Source organism: Meriones unguiculatus, chromosome 1 (assembly GCF_030254825.1).
Source record: "Meriones unguiculatus strain TT.TT164.6M chromosome 1, Bangor_MerUng_6.1, whole genome shotgun sequence".
In the NCBI taxonomy this organism is placed as follows: domain Eukaryota; kingdom Metazoa; phylum Chordata; class Mammalia; order Rodentia; family Muridae; genus Meriones; species Meriones unguiculatus.
This window is the reverse complement of record NC_083349.1, coordinates 99,628,298-99,635,011: the sequence shown is the minus strand read 5'-3', so window position 1 is coordinate 99,635,011 and position 6,714 is coordinate 99,628,298.

Here is a 6,714-nt window from a genome sequence, read left to right as displayed (position 1 = left end):
TCATCTTCCTCTGTGGCCTGGCAAGGCTGCACCGCCCTCCCCAAAGGGAGGTGATTAAAGAGCCAGCCACTGAATTCATGTCAGAGACAGCCCCTGTACCCCTTACTAGGGAACCCACTTGGTAACTGAGCAGCCAATGGGCTTCCTTTGAACAGGGGGTCTAGCTCCTCTTCATGCATGGTCCTTGGTTGGAGTATCGGTCTCTGCAAGCCTCCCTTGGCCCAGGTATTTTGGCTTTGTTGTTCTCCTTGTGGAGTTCCTGTCCCCTCCAGGTCTTTCTATCTCCCTCTTCTTCTATAAGAATTCCTACACTCTGCCCAAAGTTTGGCTATGAGTCTCAGTACCTTCTTCAATACCCTGATGGGTAGATTCTTTCAGAGGTCCTCTGTGGAGAGCTACTGTCCTGTTCCTTGTCTTCTCCTACTTTTGATGTCTGTCCTGTTTGCCCTTCTGAATGAGGATTATGGTTCTCCTTGTTGTTTAGCTTCTTTAGGACTATAGATTTTAGTATGTTTATCCTATTTAATATGGTTAATATCCACTTATAAGTAAGATCTTTTCTAGTTCCCACCATTTGCCAGAAAATTTCATGATTTCCTTGTTTTTAATTGCTGCGTAGTATTCCATTGTGTAAATGTACCACACTTTCTATATCCATTCCTCCATTGAGGAACATCTAGGTTTTTTCCAGATGCTGGCTATTACAAACAAAGCTGCTATGAACATAGTTGAGCACACATCCTTATTGAATGGTGGGGCATCTTTTGGGTATATGCCTAGGAGTGGTATAGCTGGATCTTGAGGAAGTGCTATTCCTAATTGTCTGAGAAAGTGCCAATTGATTTCCAAAGTGGTTGTACAAGGTTACATTCCCACCAGCAATGGAGTAGGGTTCCCCTTTCTCCACACCTTCTCCAGCATGTGTTGTCACTTGAGTTTTTTATCTTAGCCATTCTAATGGATGGATCAATGGAATAGAAGACCCTGAAATAAATCTACACGTCTATGGAAACTTAATTTTTGACAAAGAAGTTAAAACCTTAACATGGAAAAAAAGACAGCATCTTCAACAAATGGTGCTGGTCTAACTGGATGTCTACATGTAGAAAAATGCAAATAAATCCATACTTATCACCCTGCACAAAACTAAAATCCAAGTGGATCAAAGACCTCAATATAAAACCAGACACACTAAACCTGTTAGAAGAAAAAGTGGGAAAGAGCCTAGAACTCATTGGCACAGCAGACAACTTCCTGAACAGAACACCAACAGCCCAGGCTCTAAGACCAACAATCAATAAATAGGATCTCATGAAACTGAAAAGCTTCTGTAAAGAATAGGACACTGTCCTCAGAACAAAAAGACATATGACAGACTAGGAAAAGATCTTCACCAACCCTATATTTGACAGAGGGCTAACATCCAGAATATATAAAGTACTGAAGAAGTTAAACACCAACAAACCAAGCAATCCAATTAAAAAATGGAGTACAGGGCTAAACAGAGAATTCTCAATAGAGGAATATCCAATGGCAGAGAAATACTTAAAGAGATGCTTAACATCCTTAGTCATTCGGGAATTGCAAATCAAAACGACCCTGAGATTCCACCTCACACCCATCGGAAGCTGCTTTCTGTTCACTGCCAATATCTGGACCAGAGGAAGGCTGTACCAGTTCCCATGGGAACTGGTCCTCAACATGGCTGTGCTCCTGTCAATAACACACATTTATCCAGGACTTCATCCTATCCCTCAAACTGGACACCAAATTCCAAAGGTAGAAGATTCCTACCAAACTCTCCATGGATTTGTGTGTCTGGTTTACACTGTATTTTCTGCCTCCGCCAGCCTAAAAGCTTGAAGACACAAGAATTTCAGGACAGGGTCTCAGCACTTAGCATAGTGCTCAGTACTTAGTGGGCTTTCACTAAAGTGCTTGTTAAATGAACAAATTATCCCAGCCAAGATCTTACCAGAGTGCCTTTTAAGTCAAGGGTATTAGGGTTAGAGAGAGGCTCAGTGGTCAATGAGCACCTACTGCTCAAGGATTCAGTTCTCAACTCCCAAACGTGCCTCACAACCATCTGTGACTCTAGGTCCAGAGGACCCAAGGCCTTCTTTTGGCCTGTATGGGCACCAGGCACACACATGTTTCACATGCACACGTTCAAGCAAAACGCCCATATATAAAAAAATAAAACAACAAATATAAAGTAAGTTTTTAAATAATCAAGAATCACTAGTTTATTATAGAATAAATAAAAACTCTCTTGAAAGTAGGAAATATTTCAAAGCAGATTATCAGATATTACCAAGAAGTCTCAAGTCAACGCTGGAATGGTACATTTTGCATCTAATTGTAGAAAAGACAGAAGTATGACTACGAAACTGACGTCATGAATCCTCAGAAAAAGGGCATGGAAAGACAAGGCAATGGCTGTGAAGAACTGGGTCTTCAAATGCAGATGGTCAGTCACGGGACACAGAGGAGGGACCTGGCATCTAGTAAGCAGGATAAGTGTGGTGGTTTAAAGGAAACTTACCAGGGTGACTGCTACCTGCTGCTCATAGGCTTTCAACAGCCTGACACGTTCCTTCTATAGAAATTCTGCCTTTGAGGATATGATGGCCACATCTAGTGGGGAAATCATACTCTAGTCAAAAGTAACAGCAGCATGTTAATATGGCATCATTATTTTATGCTGCTCAGAGAAGAAAATTTTCCAGCAGAGGCACCAGGATTTCTGCTCCTCTATAGATTGGACCAAACTATGGTTCTCTCTTACTCTAGTTACATTGTCTACTTCCCAATCTGCCCATACATATTTATACGATTGTGCTCTATTTAATTACACTTGAAAATTCAACACTTTAATATACCTACTGAACCTCAAAGGGTGATTCTGCGAAGGGCTCAATACACTAAAAATATTTCGTTCAGAATAACTGTTGTTGTAACAGGATGATTTCCTTTCCAGTGGATGTAACCATCTTCTATAATGGAGGGGTGAGTTGAGCTGGCTCCTGGTCTGAGGTGCTGTGACTTTGGACTGTAATGTGCATGGCCAATGCTCTCCCACAGAGGCATTATGGCCTATCTTCTAGTCAGGCAAACTGAGTTATTGCTTCAGTAACCCATTCCGAAATTCTCCAGTAATTCTTAGGACTGCTAGAACCTTGCAAGCTTTGGCTTTTGAAAATTAGTTGTACATTGTGATGATATAAAGACTTTTTTTTAAAGGGTCAAGTTAATCTATTTGTGAAGATAGATGAAGAAAGAGTGTGATGGATAAGTGGCTATGAATTCCTGGATTATAAATTAGTTAGGTAATAACACGAGAGAGCCCATAAATATCTGGAAATACGTAATAAATTGTACAGTTTGGGAGTATTTCCAACAGAGAAACCTTGCTTTAAGCTCATCCATCTCTCATAGCTCTTCTAACCATTCAGTTTATTCCTATGGAATCCTTTCTAATTTCCTTGGTCCCATGCCACAACTCTAGTCTGGGTCCTCATCACATCATGCCTGGATTATTGCAATGCCTCCTTACTGTTCTTCCTGTCTAGGGCTCCCCCTGCCTCTGACCCATTCAGACAGTCTCCAGCTCAAGGCTTTACTGTGGTTAGGAACTTTTCTGTTGTGCTCAGGACCCTATTTCTCATTGCCTTCTGGGTAACGTCCAGATGCATAGTCTGCCTGTCTAGATCTCTCAGTGCAGTGTACCTGCCTAACCTTTCCCTCCCCGTTATCCTTCCCTCTTCATTGGTCTCCATTTCTAAATTTTATCTTCCCATCCCCAGACGCCACCTTCCTCTCTGTCTATTTAAACTCATACTTGGGGTTGTATTTCCACCTTGTAAAGGACCCCCAAATGCCTACGTCTAAGGGTAATTCTTGATATTGCATTTTCTAATTCAATACAAACATACTGAAGGTGATATAAACTGATTCAGAAGGATGGAAGGACATCCTAAGTACCAAGATCCATAGAAGAGGACCGAGGCTGAAGTCAGAGAGCCACGTATGTGATGACATGCCCACAGCAACTTCTGCACCCACACAGCTTCAGAAGGGTGGCAAGGAAGCTTTTGCTGGCTAATTCACCTAAGCACGAGGCTGTGATCCTCTCCCCTTGCCTCGTTCACTGGAGATTCTTTCTGCACTTGAACTCTCCTATTCCAACATGATGATTCATGTTGAGCTTACACAGCTCCCCTCACGTGATTTGAAGCAAAAGAATGAGATCAGAGCAGACCCTGCAGGAGGAAGTTGGATTATTTCATTCTATACTCTGTGTACTAGTATACACTACAAACTAGTGGTTTTCCTTAGTCAACTCGGCCACAGACAGGAGCACTCTCATCTCTCTCCTTTTAGTTTTCATCTATTCCTGTTTCTTCATGAAAGTTGGGAACATCCATCTGTCTTGTTCTGTGCTCTTGGTCCTCCTGTAACTTCGCTCCAATAATTGTCTGGTTTTTCTGTTTCAAAGCTTTTCTTTCTGTTTCTTCATTCTCTTCACCTTTAAATGAGCATGGAAAATTTGTTTATAAAACACTGCAGAAAGTTCTCAGGCCCATTCTAGTCAACTTTTTATATAGTATTGAAAGGGCAAGATGATAGATATTTGACTCCTGCCCTTTCATCCAACCAAGAAGACCCTATGCCTACTTTCTGTCCCTTATCATAGTTAGTATAATATGTGTGTATAAACGTACATGCACCCATGCACCTATGGTGGAATATTTCATACACATGACTACAGCTGATACTATACTGGTGTGGTTCCCAGTCTGCACACTGAAGGACACCAAACACCGAAGTGAACTCACTGGGGCATAACATAGTTGTTTTGTTGTTTTGTTTTTTTTTTTAACCTCCCTAAGGGGAAGTATGCAATCTCCTAATTTTAAGCTACTTAGATATAACTACTTAATAGATAGAAGACTAAGTATTTGGTTTCTCCTTGGGATGCTGAATAAGTTGTAAAAAAAAAAAAAAAAGTCTAAGAATACCACAAACCAAGAGAGTTTGTGAAATTGATAAATAGATTTAAAACCCTACAACATAGTTTAAGGATAAAGCATCCAAATACTGTTTAAGCCCCCAGACATTCTATACCAGATTAATTGCCTCCTCTCTTTGGTCTATACTTCCCAGAAGTAACTACTGAAAACTTCCACATAGTTTTTATTACACTGGCTTTATTCTTACAACATGCGTGCATATCTGTGTTGCTCAGATCTGGATGGCGACATTCACCACAGTTTTCACTGAATGACAGTTGGCATCCTGGCCAACATGTTCATCTCTTAGTTTTTCTTATCAGCATTTCATATACTTCTTTAGGTCTGATCAGGTCCATTTTCCTCACTGCAACCCTCAGACCCCACCCACCACTGAATCAGTTCACTTCAACACTCTGATGATCTCAACCTTACCAACTCTCACACTTTCTCCGAAGTCCAGCTTGATTTCTCATATGCTAGGAATGGTAGCACACCTTCCTGGATTGTTTCAAGGGTCAAATGAGGATCAAGTGTGCGTGTCATGTAACCTGACCCTTGCTAGTAAGCATAATTGATTGAAATACTTATCATTTTTATTATTCCTTCCTAAACCCTAAACATCATGAGTGTTTGGGAAATATTTGTTGAATATGAAATAAACATTTCTCAGTCAACTTCCAACACAAGTTGATAATGTCCAGAATGGGAACTCCTGCTAACTGATCTAAAAATAAAGATAGTAATAAAATAATAAAATAAAAAAAAAGGAAAGTTACTTGTTCTAAAACTAAGAGAACACAAGCATTTTCTCTCACTGAAAGAGTAAGTAAGATGTTCTGGGGTCTTTGAAACATTTTCAGTAGCACTGTGTGGGTACCAGCTTGGCTGGGCTGCTCCCCCAGCTGGCTTTTGTCAAGTGTTAGTTGGCTGACCTCAAGGCAGCTCTGTCTGCCAGGGAAGACCGCAGGATTAGCTTGGGCCCCAAGTGGAGGCCCATTCCTTTGATGTGCACAGTTGCTTCAGGGCCTGGAATCCACCCCTTGCTTAGTTGCCAATGGCCTTAGATTCTGTAGGGCTGGCAGGAGTCCCCAGTTTCCCCTTGTCTCTCCATGTGAGAGCCTCTTCTCTTGCCTCTTCCCCTGGACTGTTTCAAAGGGGACAGGAGAAGTTAATGGCTGTCTGTGATTACGGCCTTCAACTTATAGTTGTATTCATGTGTGATTCTGACAGGTTGTTTTCTTATAGAGAAAGTGGTGTGGTTTTTATCTTTTGGCAATCTTTTTGCTTTCACTAGTTTGAGATGTGATACTCTACATGAGGCTGGAGGGAAGCAAGATGTAATCAGTCTCAGCAAGAACTCAGCCTCAAATGCCTGTGGTCCCTTGGAAAACTCTCTCTGCATTGCCACCCCGAACTTCAGCTTTGCAAGAGAAAGTTGCTACTTATCTTCTAAACCACGCAACAACTAAAGACCCACACATACATTAATAACATGAAAAGGCTCATACATGTGCAATTGTGTCAGATTAACAACATATATGTATTTCTAAACATCCAAACAAAAGATGAAGAGTGATTGTGATAAGAAATGCAAATTAGCTACTCGATAGCAGTAAAAGTTTATCTCTCCCTGCTTTGGGTAGCTCAAAGTGACTTATCAAATGTCAATGGTTATGCTAACATTTACTTTAGGAAGGAG